At 30.5% G+C, this 14,202-nt stretch overlaps 1 protein-coding gene across 1 annotated transcript in view; it reads left to right on the top strand.

Moving 5' to 3' along the window:
* The first annotated feature begins 349 nt into the window (after positions 1 to 349).
* LOC130893299 (histone-lysine N-methyltransferase PRDM16-like) overlaps positions 350 to 14,202 on the top strand; it is a 52,970-nt gene continuing 39,117 nt past the window's right edge. The window contains exon 1 of the mRNA XM_057799284.1: positions 350 to 603. The gene's annotated coding sequence lies outside the window, so the exon portion shown is untranslated. The remainder of the gene's footprint in view (positions 604 to 14,202) is intronic.

Genomic DNA, 14,202 nt, shown 5'->3' with positions numbered 1-14,202 from the left:
GAAAGGTAAAATAACTAAGCTGATTTGTTTAAAAAAAAACGTGTTGAAATGTAAATATTTCTTTAATATTTTTCTCTACTTTATATCGTATAGTAAATAATAATTATTATAGAATGTTATATATAATGAATCGCCCTATATATTTGAGATATAACAAGGAACTGAGTGACGACCACTCAATTAGAGCCGTCACCTTTGCAAAGGTAACTCACAAAACCGAAACCATATCAAGTGAACCCATCCGACAAAACACTTTCGATCTCAAGGCAAGAAACTGGAGCAGTTGTTATAGTTTGCAAGATTACCAACGCATACTGGTCCAGTGCTCTCTTACAAGCAGAAGGGAGAGCACGGATTGTATTTTTAATACACGTGTATCGAAAACTTTACGTAAGAAACAAATAACAAGACAGTGACAGAAAATAGTTTGAGTGTTTTGGGGTTTCGTTTGTTATCTATCGTTTATGTACTGTGATTTGTGACTTTAAGAAAAAATTTTCACGTGTCTAATTAACAGTGGTATTAGTTTGGAAACTATTTATTAAAATATTCATGAGTGACAGAAATATTTGAAGTACAAATTAACCGACAGTGATATACAAGGTTTGTATAAATAAATAAGCTTCCAATTATTTATATTTATATCGATTGAGTAATTTTTGTTTCAACTAAACTTGTCGTAAATTATTCTAAATACAAAAATTTTTATATTTACTTGATAAATAATCAAACATTTGAACCTTTTTTTTAATATTTCCAATGATCAACTATAAAAGGTTCAAAAGTATGTATTTACTCAAAAAAAAACAATTTTTTCCACGCGGAAATTGATGTACTTCATTTAAATAATTATTGTATCTAGACATAACCTTATTTCAATCAAAATAAAATCTTAAAAACCTAATAAACATCAATTTTATATAATTTTTTCAAATTTGAGAAGTAAATCTTCGTTTACTGAGTTATTGAATCATTTTTTTTTTGGTAAAAAAAATATCAAACGATAAGAAATCTCATAAATTCGGGCTGTACAATCCTTAGCGGTAATTTCGACTTCCTGGAAAAACCTTCATGCGGAAACTGCAGTTTGTGAACGGGCATTGTCTCCGCATCAGTTTTCTGAAATATTTTCTATGTATCATATCAACAATTTGTTATCAAATCATTATCAAATCTCTTCCAACCTCTTCCCATTTTATTCTTCTTACATTCTTGTATTCGTTTTTCCTTTATTTCTTATGTCATTCCACCCATACGCTCAAACATCTCACAATGAGCTTCAATTATATAAGTAGTAGTAGAAAATTGCTTTTTTGCTTTGGTGTTTGATTGGATGAACTCAATTACTATCAAACTTCTATTTATTATTGGAGCTACATTTTTCGAAAGAACTGGAGCTAGAAAATAGAGATATATCTCACTTATCAAATGGTCCTGGTGACACATTGAAAAGAAAGGTTTCTTGGAAGCTTAGATACGTAATATCTGCACTAGAACTCATTACTGCAAACGTTGAACTTCAAATGGATGTAAATTTTCTTTTAGAAACTTGAGAAAATTAAGAATCTGTGGTTTTCTCGCAATTCAAAGTTGTCCAATTGTTTTATTTGAATGATTGGATTTCATTTAGTATAAGTTTAGAATATGTCAAAGCATTATTTGGGTAAAGTTGGACTTACATACATCTGTAAAAGAACTAATTGCTTTGGAGTATTTAAAAGAGGAAAAATACCTAATTAAATTCATAATAACCAGGGGAAAAGTTTTTCAATTTAAAATCATAAAAGAATATTCGTAATATGAGCGAGGTTTCGATTCTGATCACCTGTTGATGTCTCTTATAGAATTTTCAATATTTCGTCAACTTAATTACTTATTAGACATTCAGATCGCAATAGATTGAGTATCTTAGGATTATATACACATCATAACTACCCTCACCCTCTTTTTAATCGTCGCATGTCCGTTTTTTTGAAAATTTTTTGATAAAAGTTGTGAGGTTTCGATTCTGACCACCTGTTGATATCTTTTATGCAATTTTTAATAATTCGTCAACCTAACAGCTTATTAGACATTCATATCGCAATTGATTGAGTATCTTAGGATTATATATACATCATAAATACCTTCACCCTCTTTTTAATCATCCCATTTCCGTTTTTTTTGAAATTTTTTTTATAAAAGTTACAAGGTTTCGATTCGACCACCGGTTGATATCTTTTATACAATTTTCAATATTTCGTCAACTTAATTATTTATTAGACTTCATATCGCAATAGATCAAGTATATTAGGATTATATACACATTATAACTAGCCCCACCCTCCTTTTAATCGTCCCACGTCCATTTTTTTGAAAAATTTTTGATAAAAGTTGTTTTAAAAGCATATACATCAAATTATTATCATACATATTTTTTTTTCAATAAAAATTTATAAGGAAGACGAAACAAAACTATATGGTACGTATATTACGTATTAAATACGAGGGGTAGTAAGAATGTTAGAAGATTCAATCGAGCTCGAGTATAAACAAAACAAAGAAATGTTTCTTGCAAAATTAGTAACAATAATTTTGATTTTGATATTAAAATCTAGAGTAAGCTTCGATATTGAAACTATATACCATCAATTACAACTAAAATAAAGATTAGTGAAGTGTTTTGTACTATGGTGTCGAGGCTTGGACCATAGCTGAGTCTACTTTATAAAAAATCTTTTGAAATGTGGATATATCGGTATATTTTGAAAAGTTAAGCAGAAACTAGGGAAAGAGAAGGAAGTCGTCTTTACATTACCAAAACAGAAACTGTATTTTAGTCACACATACATACCGAGGGTGAAAATCAAACGCAATTACCGAAGGTTGCATTGTCGACAATATAAATAACAAATTAGAACGTGATTAATAAGCATAAATTTACCGTACAAAGAGTTTTTCTACCACTACACTAGCATTCACAAAATTACATCGATTGACGCGGATTTCGATAAACAAATCATCGTCTTCAGAGACTGAAGATTCTGGATTTAATAGAAAGAGTCAATAAGTACAAAAGGAATTATTACTAAGAAATATTTATAATTAATGGTGACATTACAGCTGTCAAATATCTAGGAAGGTGAAAATCAACCGCAATTAACGAAGGTTGCATCGAAGACAATATAAATAACAAATTAGAAGGAGGAAAAAAGTGATTATTGATCATTAATTGACGTGGGTTTTATAAGACTCAAAATTGAGACCCTAATTTAATTCAAACTCGTCCAATTGAAAATTTTTGGACAGTTTTATATCAAAGTGTATCGCAAGTCAAAAACGAGCGTGGAATTTAAATTGTACTACTCTAAAATTTAATTTAATTAATCAAAACAGTTTCAGAGAACTTAGTTAACGATGAAATTTCTTTTTCCTTCCAGTTTTTCTAATAAGTATTTTTCTATGGACGATATTACTTGTGCTTTACCCATTTTCATTTTAATGCCAACAACACTCACTTATTTATATATTTCCACCTACCGGAAAGTAATAACTTTCTCACTATCATAATTGAATCGGATTCCATATATACCCATGCATCTTATTCTCGACAAAACGATAAAGAACTTGTTTGAAATGCTAATTAAACAACTTTGCTATTTGTATCTCATCACGACGATACATCCAGGAATTATAAAACAAAACAAAATGAGATTGTGTAGAAAATAACGGAAAACTGGATAATTAATAAAATTATACAAAACTTAAAGCATAGAAAACGAAAATTTATGAGTCTCGTTGGACTGAAAAGGAAAAACCGGCTCCAAAGAAGTTGAAGACTATTCCATCTGCATGGCGTCGGTTTTTTGGGATGCGCGAGGGATAATTTTCAGTGACTATCTTGAAAAGGATCCCAAGCGAGATTTACTTCACTTCCATCTACACGTCCTTCGAAACACGCCCGAAAAACCGACAAGGAGTAAAAAACATAGAGGAGATGCTAGGACACGGGTCAATTGTCTATTCCTTCACCTCTTGTGATCTTTGTAGAGTCTGTTTAGAATCTGTTTTCCCTACGCGTATATCTTTCATCTAGTACGACTTAATCCATCTATTAGTTTACTATATGCTTTTTTATTCTTGATATCTTTGTTTCATATATAAGCACTTAGAAGATGGATAGACGAAATTAAAACATTGATTCAATTATCAGATTTAAAACAACTTCCTGATAAGAAAATCCTTGAGAAATATAAATATCTAATAGTTTTAAATAGACGCAGTACAAGTTGTATAAATAACGGAAGGTCCTGAATGACACTTAATTTTTATGACAAATAAAAGAATAATTACTTTTTGTTCAAACAACCAGATGACATGGCATAATGATTTTTATAATAGATATACCTACATACAAAATAGAAACTGTATATTAGAATCATAAATTCCGTACATATGTCATTTTTTTTAAATATCAAATATTTTTAATAACTTCACCATGAAGTAGAGTTTCTTGACTTTTCCCATAATGGCCCATGAACGCTAAATTAATAACAAGTTACTGGTAGCTTATTAATAGATTTTTAATGATTTTCAAAAATCTTTCAGTTAGAAACAAGTTAGAAGACTGACGATGTGAAAAGTTTCAAATTAAAATTTGATCCTTCTGCATTCATACAAAGTTTTAAGCTAAATCAATTTCTTTCAAATTATCTTCTGGTTGAATATTTGGAACGTCAAAATAGGAATATATCAATATATATCCACGGGATCCATTTTGTTGTACTGATTGTCTTCAATCAGATGACTTCAAATCAATTGAGTTTCTACTGGAGCAAAAAATTCCAATCGAATCCGTTCACTAATCATTTTGTTGTATTAGGGCTGTCACACACTGTACGTTTATATCCGTACGTATTTCGACCAGTTTTCTCACCGAGTTTCGTCTTATTCGAAGGTTTTACAATCAATTTAGAAGACTGATTTCAAGTTACAATTTGATCCTTCTATATATATATATATATATATATATATATATATATATATATATATATATGTATATATATATATGATTTCATTGTATTAAGGCTGGAACACACTGTACGTTCTCGTCCTTACGTATTTCGACCGGTCTTACCACCGTGTTTCGTCTAGATCCACTACTGCAATCTTGAGAACATTCTGGACAAAGGGCAAATCTGTTCCGAAATATGTAAATGGCAAAATGTATAAGCTCTGCCGAAAAACCAAAAAGATTGTGGAGGACAAAGGAAGAAACTTTTCAAACAGCCTTTGTATGTACCAATGGAAGAGCTAGAAGTAATTTGCACAAATAAAGCTACAACTTGTGGATGTAGAAAAAACAACAAAGAAGATCTATTGAGGTGGAGAAACTGAGCACCCCAAAAACAAGGGGGTTAGATGAGGTCAAACAAGATTTAAGGATTTTTATCATGCGAATTGGAGATGAGCCAAATGATAAAGAAAATAAGGTCAGACGATGATGTTATCACCAATTAAGAGGACGAAGACGATAACTTCCGTATTTCTATAAATTTTTCACAGTAGCTAACTCATTTTATATGAATAAGTTTTATGTAGGTCTAAATTCACGCCAGAAGAGTGAAGACTATCAAAACTGTTGAGAAATTGTTAATGAACGACTGTAAAGTCAATTAGCACCTACAGATTTGTGTGATTTAATAAACTCACTACATTGAGAATTCAGTTTCCAAGCTAAGAAGAATGAATTTAGGAAAAGAAATTTAGATTTAGAAGACTATGAATGGTTTGAAAAGGTAGGAGAGGTAAACAAAGCGTAACTGATATTTTTGCTTGTGCTCGTGGTAGCCCTGGAACAAATTAACTTCTCCTGTATAACGTGGTGTCAAAAATACCAGTGCACATCTTGGATCTCCTTGATTTTATCCCTATTTATGTCTATTAAGTCATAAGCCTGCTTAAAATCTATGAACATAACATTTAGACATTGATTTCTCTTATAGATTTTAACTTTTATCGACTTAGGGGCAAATATTTGATCCGCTGCTTATTATCTGCCAGCACAACTCGAGCCCAAATTTTGCACACCACATCCAGAAGTGATACACTTCACTCAATAAGTGACTAGCTAAGAAAAACACATTTTTATTTGTAAAAAATTTTATTCATTCCCTAACCTCTCGAAACCGTGTTTGTATAAGGATTTGTGTTTTACCTCGAAATAGGCTTCAGTTTCAACGATTTCTTCTTCATTTGAGCTAAATTTCTTACCAGCAAAGAATTTCTTTGAGATCAGCGAATAGCCATTAGCCATCGACTTGTGAATCAATGCATTGTCTTGGTTTTGTCGCACTTTTGATTTTCCACTCTTTTTGGAGATGGTCGATGTACAAAATTCCATACGCAGCTCAAAATACTAAAGCCATAACGTTCCGCGCTGTCTGTAGTGCCTTTGGACGCTTGGAACCTGATTCACCGACTGCAGTCCACTCAGATGATGATCGTTTTGATTCCGTAGTGAATGGATCCATATCTCAACCATTTTTGGATATCGATGGAAATTATCTGATTTATCACGTGTAAACATAATCAAATACTACTCTGAATCATCACACGTTGTTGTTTTTGATCGACTGTGTGTAAGCGCGACACCCACTTTGAAAAAAGCTTCTTCATGATCAAATTTTCATGTATAATTGTAAACACACTGCTTTCTGATACCTTTATGGCGTCAGCTTTAATTTACGATTAGATATAAACGATTTGTGAACTTTTTTTGGAGTAACCACCACAATTTGATGTCTAGAACGTTCATCTTCACCATAGGTGTCTGTATCTACATTTTCTGTTACCTCTTGAGTGTCCTCTTTTTCTATATTCTTCTTGGCTATATTTCTAGAGTTTTCTCAAACCTGACATCAGAAACAGGATCTAGGTTCTACTAACATGTTAAAGAATTCATTTTGTTCAATTACAAAAATTTGAAAGATAAATACCATTTTTAGATGGATTTTTTTGAATTATAGTATGGTGATTCACGAGAAAACCAATTTATTCAGCTTCTGATCAAAAATTTACTAGGACAACTATTGTCATCATTTTTTCGTACTTTTCTTTGAACAAAAAATTAATTTCATTAAAACTTTCTTCGTAATTAAAAGTGTTAATTTATGATAGAATGTTTATACAACAGAATGAAGTAGACTCTTTTCCAAAAATTGTCTTACCAATTAATTTCGGTCATAATTAAACGGGTTTGGCAAAAGTTATTTTCACTTAAGTACCAATTATGAACGGTATTCCGAAATCTAGTCCACCTTCAGAGATGCTTTTAAAGTAATCACATTACATTTAATTGCTGTTTTAAGTAAATAACAACAAAATTATAGAATGAAATATTTATTAGTTCTATATTTATATATAGTACAATAATGTTACAACGAAAATTAAAAAAAAAAATAGAGAATATAATCGAAAAAAGAAACGAAATTTTGTATAAATCGAATAAAGTGAACTAAACACCCTTAATATTTGATTAGAGCCCTTCTTGGATTGTAACCACAACGGAAAGAAAATTTATTTTGTAATAATCTCTTTCAATGTGTTGGAGACGCGGTTGTAGTTTTGCTGTGAATATCTAGTCATCGAGGACTCAAGAAGTCTGAGCTTGGAGCCTCTCAAACTTTGAAAGTACCAGAACTGGTAGTGGGAATCCATTTCTCGCATACCTGTGGCAGATTGAATCCAGCAAAGCCCAAAGGATTCTCCAGTTCTAAGTTAGTGCGACTAGAAGATGCACTCTAGTACACTCGAGTAGCTCTAGAGTACTACCTTGGAGATCTCCAAAAGAATGTTCATGAGCTAACTTCCATTTTGGCAGCCAGCTTCCAAGGTTCATGGAATTGGAAAATGTGCTATTCTCAGTGACAAGATGCAACCCTGAGGAATACCAGCGTTGATCTTAAACCCGTTTGAAAAGTGTTCATTATCGAGAACCTTTATGGATAGGTCTTTGGAAAAGATATTGAACGACTCTCTAAGTGAGGGTGATAAACTATATCATCTTGATTTATTTAAAAGGTAGACCTTGTGAAAATTGAGATTTCTATAAAGCTTTGGTTATTATGTTCAGGATATGGACTAAAATATTTCTGATCGATCTATGTTAACAAAAGCCTTATCGATAGTCAAGATATATTAAGATTTGTTGTTAATTTCGTGGTGGTAAAAACAAGCCATTACCTGAGGTTTTAGAACCAACAGCTTCTTCCTCGTTCCAACTACATATATTGCAGTCAAAAATTAGTTACAACGAGACATATCGGTTGTTTTTTTCTGTTTTGTGACCAAATATTCCAATTTTTTTGATTTGATTCAATATATTTCATTGTTGAGTTGTAGTACCACAAACCACAGCATATTTTGATAAATAATATTTGATACGAGAGTTGCTATTTAGGTTCTGACATGTGGCAACACTGATGTGAATATGTCAATTGTCATCATCAAGTTTGACAGTTTCAATTGTGAACTCAAAACGAGTCATCATACCAGTGTTATTTCATTTGTTTACATATATTTGAAACATCGTAAACATTTTCGTGCGATGATTTTCTAGGACTTTTGGTATGATACACATACAATAAAGCTTAAACTATGCGTCATTATTTTAAAGCTTAGGAACAGAAAACAAGTAGTTCGAAAGGATTAGATTTAATTAATAATTTCTGAACCGTTAAATTACCTATCGTCATAAATAAATTTTTAACGAATAATATAAAATTAAGTGCGTGTAGGCGTAAATATCTAATTCCAATTCTAAGCAGATTTATTATTTTAATTTATATAAAATTAACCCAATTGATTCCACCAAATATTTATTAATGTATCAAAGTATCAAAACGTGATATATTTTTGCTTTTAAATGGGAATTATTATTTGTTTGTGGTACATAAAATATTTTGTCTATAAAGACCTAGAACATTTTGATAAAAAGATGAAAATTGTTAATTGAGTAAATTCTTAACACGTTGTTATGAAATTCATTCAATTCACCTACAAACTCTGCAAATTTTCTATTCCAAACTTCTAGTCTATGTCCTCAAATAAGATGTGGGGGTGAGTGGGAAACTTGTATGAAAAAGTACCTGTAAGTTCGATTCTGCTTAGCCGATTTTTATAAATTTGATATTTTTGTAAGTCCTGTTGTCCAGCAATACAAATTATATGAATTCTGAGCAATTCAATCAGAAATGTAAATGCAAGAGGTCGTTGTTTCATAAAAAGACAAAAATTGTTAGTGAGTCGATTTTTAACACGGTTTTTCGAAATTGATTCAATTCACCCACAAATTCTGCAAATTTTCCATTCAAAAATTTTAGTCTATATCCTCAAATAAGATGTGGGGGTGAGTGGGAAACTTGTTATGAAAAAATACCTGTAAGTCCGGTTCTGCTTAGCCGATTTTCATAAATTTTCTTATTTTTTGAAAGCCTTGTTATCCAGCAATACAAAATATATGAATTCTGAGCAATTCAATCGGAAATGTGAATACATGAGGTCGTTGACTTATAAAAAGACAAAAATTGTTTGTGAGTCGATTTTTAACACGGTTTTTCGAAATTCATTCAATTCACCTACAAATTCTGTAAATTTTCCATCTAAAACTCTTAGTCTATGTCCTCAAATAAGATGTGGGGGAGAGTGGGAAACTTGTTATGAAAAACTGCCTGCAAAATCCGGTTCTGCAAAGCCGATTTTTATGAATTTGATATTTCTTGAAAGCCCTGTTGTCCAGCAATACAAAATATATGAATTCTGAGCAATTCAACCATATAAATGTAAATGCAAAGTGTCATTGTTTCATAAAAAAACAAAAATTGTTTGTGAATCAATTTTTAACACGGTTTTTCGAAATTCATTCAATTCACCCACAAATTCTACAAATTTTCCATTTAAAACGTCCAGTCTACATCCTCAAATAAGATGTGGGGGAGAATTGACTTGTTATAAAAAAATGCATGGGGATAGTGGACATCGGACATGTTATGAAAAATGTCCGATTTTGTTTAACCGATTTTTATAAATTTGATATTTTTTGGAAGCCCTGTTGTCCAACAATACAAAATATATAAATTCCAAGCAATTTAATCAGAAATATGATTGCAAAGTAGGACAGTTCCCGGATTAGAAATCAAACAAATAAAAGACGTTATTGATTCATAAATATAAACCAAACATCAGAATGTATAATCAATCAGAAATGATTGTACAGTTATTTGTTTTACCTTGATATTTCTCCACAAAATTGTAAGGTAAATTTTCAATTGCATTGTCTTCTAAAACATTCTTATCAGATTGCCCTTAGATCCTGCTCTATTTTCCAAATATTAGAAGTTCAATGTACTGATGAACAGATGGAATTCAATTGTTAAATGTTTTCCACACCTCTTGATCTAAGGGGTGGTTTGAATAATTGAATAAAAAATAAATAAAAAAGTAGAAGTATAATTTGATAATTTTTTCTTTCGCTTAGTACTTATAAAATTATTTTTATATAAATTTTTATATAAACACGTGGTGCATAATGTTTCGAACAATTCAAGGAAGTACAACATTTCTTTATAGTTAAATCTTTCACCATTACAAATATAAGAATAATCCGTTAATTGAAACAGAAAGTATTGACGAAATTTACGAGATTTGTAATGATCCGTAGATAGAAAGACAATAACTGTGCATTATATCCATTTTCCGCCTCTTAAACAAAACTAAACCGATTATCATAGAAAGCGAGTATCCTTTAATCAAGTAGGCCGAATGTCACTGCCCATAAGGATGAAATATATTTCCGTCTAAGAGAGCCAGGCCACTTTCGATCAAAGTTTATAATGATTGATTGCTACTTCAGAGATGATCGTTGAAAAACTGTAACATCGGTTGCTTCAGAATCTTCTATACCAGATACAAGTTCATTCCACCAAAATATTAGATGATTTTGGTAAAAAAATCTTATTCACAAATATCGATTCAGTTTTGTCAAGAATCGATGAAAATACGTCACGATTAATTATGATACAAAAAATATTTTTTTAGAAAAAGAAAAAGCACAAAACCAAAACGACTAATCGACTATTAAAAGATGAAAATTTTATTTTTTTTTACAAACATTTTGCGCATTGTGTGAATTGATATTTTGGTTTTTGTTTCGTTTGCTTTTGAAACTTCTTCTTCTTCTTTAATTGCGTGAATTTTGCTGCAATAAACAAAAAAACTGCTCTTCCTACAATTTATTTTCCACTTAATGCTAAATACTACCATTAATATACAAAATAAGATCGATTTGAAAAACTACACGTCGGTCAGTATATTTGGGGCATTATCCCCCCAAATATTGGCCTAATCAAAAGCTCTTTGTGGGTTTATTTTTTTTTTCGGTTAAAAATCAGACTTCAAGATCAATCTTTCTAGTGGCATCTGTTTAATAACCATCATGGAGTCATTTGATTGGTAGAACGTGCCTACCTTGTATTAAGAGACTTATCTTATATTTTCTTGTACTAATAATACTTTTTTCTAAATTTTTTATCAATATTTTTCATAATTATTGAATATATACTTTTTTAAAGTTTGTTAAAATAATAAAAACAGTTATGTATGAAATATTACGAATTTTTGGTGGAATTGATTGGTCTAAAAATGTAGAACGGTTCTGAGTAGCAGTATTATTGAACACTAAAATCATTTTTTAGTTTGTCAAGGTTGTTTATAGACAGTATTGTGAAACAGAAATAAATCACGAATATCAATTCACGCTTCTGTTATGAATGAATATTGATTATACCGAATCAAATGTCATTAATAATTTTCTTTTGTTTGACTGACTTGGATAACAAAATTTGAAACAAGAAATGTAGGTTAGGATTTCCAAATACAAAATGGTTATTGAAAATAACTGGTTTAGGTACAAATTAAATGGTTTTTCATATCGCTTCTCGGTTATTGGTTCAAATTAAGATATAAACCAACGAAAAACGGTTGAATTCCATCCACAATTACCCCAAGAGTAAATTAAAGTTTGAATTTCTATTCACCAGATTCAACCCCCTCGGATTATTTTCTATTCCCTGATATGAAAAAATGTCAAAGATTTTTTGTTTTTGTGGAGTGGCCACGAGAAACACGTGGAAATTCTTTTCAAAATTTAAGATCCACGTTTGAAGTACTTATTTGAATATATGAAATTGAAGAATCAAAATTTTTTTAAATTCATTCAATACTCCTACAAATTCTGCACATTTTTCATTTAAAACCTTTAGTTCATCTCCTCAAATAAGATGTGGGGGAGAGTGGGAAATTTGTTATGAAAAAAGTCCGTTTCTGTTTAACCGATTTTTATAAATTTGATATTTTTTGAAAGCCCTGTTGTCCAGTAATACAAAATATATAAATTCTAAGAAAATTAATCAAAAACGTAAATGCAACAAGCCGTTGTCTTATATATTTAAGATATTGTGATATCTCTTGAAAAATTTCAGTAGAACCATAATAGTTTGACCAAATATTTTGAAATTTCATTAAATTAACAATAAATAGCGAAAACTGCTTGTTGTATACAAGAAATTAATCGCTAATTGTTAATAATTTTATAACAAAATTATGCTAAAATAATACTATTTCTAAAATTATATTATTTTCAAAAAGTACGCTAATATTTCAAAAAACTTCAGATTCCATTACATCACAGATCCCCAAACATTTTGTATATCCTTTTCAACTTTTCAAAGATTCTAAATTCCTAAAAATTGTTAAACATCGAGCAAATTTCATTGAAAATTATAAAATATAATCATTATCAGGTATATTTGGGTTCTTCATTGTTAAAACTCTGCTCTGTTTTTTTTATAAACTTCTGAGTTGAAGATGAAAAAAATAATTATTTCTCAACTTAATCTCTTTTTAGCTCCATATACTTTTCCCAGCGATGTTTCAATGAGTTTTTATTTATTTTTATGATAAGAATCATCAAGCTCCTCAAAATAATCATTAACCAACTTCATTGTTGGAAAATCTTTGACCACCGAGTCGACATATTCGGGTACGTCCTGTATATTGATGTAGTAAAATCCAATTACTTTTAAATTAACGATAATCAACTCAAGGATGTCCCGGAGTGTTTGATAGATCGTTAAGTAAATTCTGTATCAACAAATCTTCAATAATAACTGTCGTTTTTGTATATATAAATATAAATTAATTTTTTAATATATACAGAAATTATATTTCAATAATTATGTAAGAAAATCGTAAATATTACAAATAATACAACAGAAAATGACATTAACTTATGTTAAAAACTTTCAATTACCAGCTCTTTAGTTCCAAATTGTAGTTTGCAAGCTTACTCGTGATTTGAATGTATATAAATTCGTTTTTCAACGTCTATGAGGCTCATAATTCAAGGTAATTTGCACTACGCTTACTCTAGACTCTAATTTTTGCTCAAACAATTAATTTCGTTGCTTCTAGAGATGGCTAATACTCCAAATCAACTTTAATATTCTCGGTTTCCCTAAATTTAGGGAAATTATGTACAATATGGCAACACCCTATTCAAGGTTACAGAAAATATCATCCATCTACGAAGTCTTAAGCCTCTAGGACCTTAATAATGCAGATACCGAACAAAATTTTATGAAAAGTTTATTGAACAGCCCCTTTATACAAAAATCGATCTCGATAATTTTGATTCCCGCTGATTTTAGAAAATACCAGAAGTTCGAAACGGAGATATGAGAAATTATCTTGTCGAAGGATCAGTATTAGAATATTTGAAAGTGTCTTTCCTTCAATTTGACAGATTTTTATTGGCTAATGCTCCAAATCAACTTTAATATTCTGGGCACGCTGATTTTCCTAAATTTAGTGAAATTATGCACAATTTGGCAATACCCCATTCAGGGTTACAGGAAATGTTATCCATCTACGAAGTCTTAAGCCTCTAGGACCTCAATAACGCAGATACCCAACAAAATTTTATGAAAAGTTTATTGAACAGCCCCTGTATACAAGCATCAGAAAGCCCACCACGATTATTTGTATTTTATTCACAGTTGCTCTAAATATTTGGTTTGATTTAAAGTTAAACCACTTCCTTAAGTTTCGTAGCCATGTTATTCTTCTTCTTTTCCTCTATCTTTCTCTGCATAATCAATCTCTGGA

Source organism: Diorhabda carinulata, chromosome 4 (assembly GCF_026250575.1).
Source record: "Diorhabda carinulata isolate Delta chromosome 4, icDioCari1.1, whole genome shotgun sequence".
NCBI classification, from domain to species: domain Eukaryota; kingdom Metazoa; phylum Arthropoda; class Insecta; order Coleoptera; family Chrysomelidae; genus Diorhabda; species Diorhabda carinulata.
Note: the sequence above shows the minus strand (reverse complement) of the source record. Positions and strands in the feature narration are given on the sequence as shown.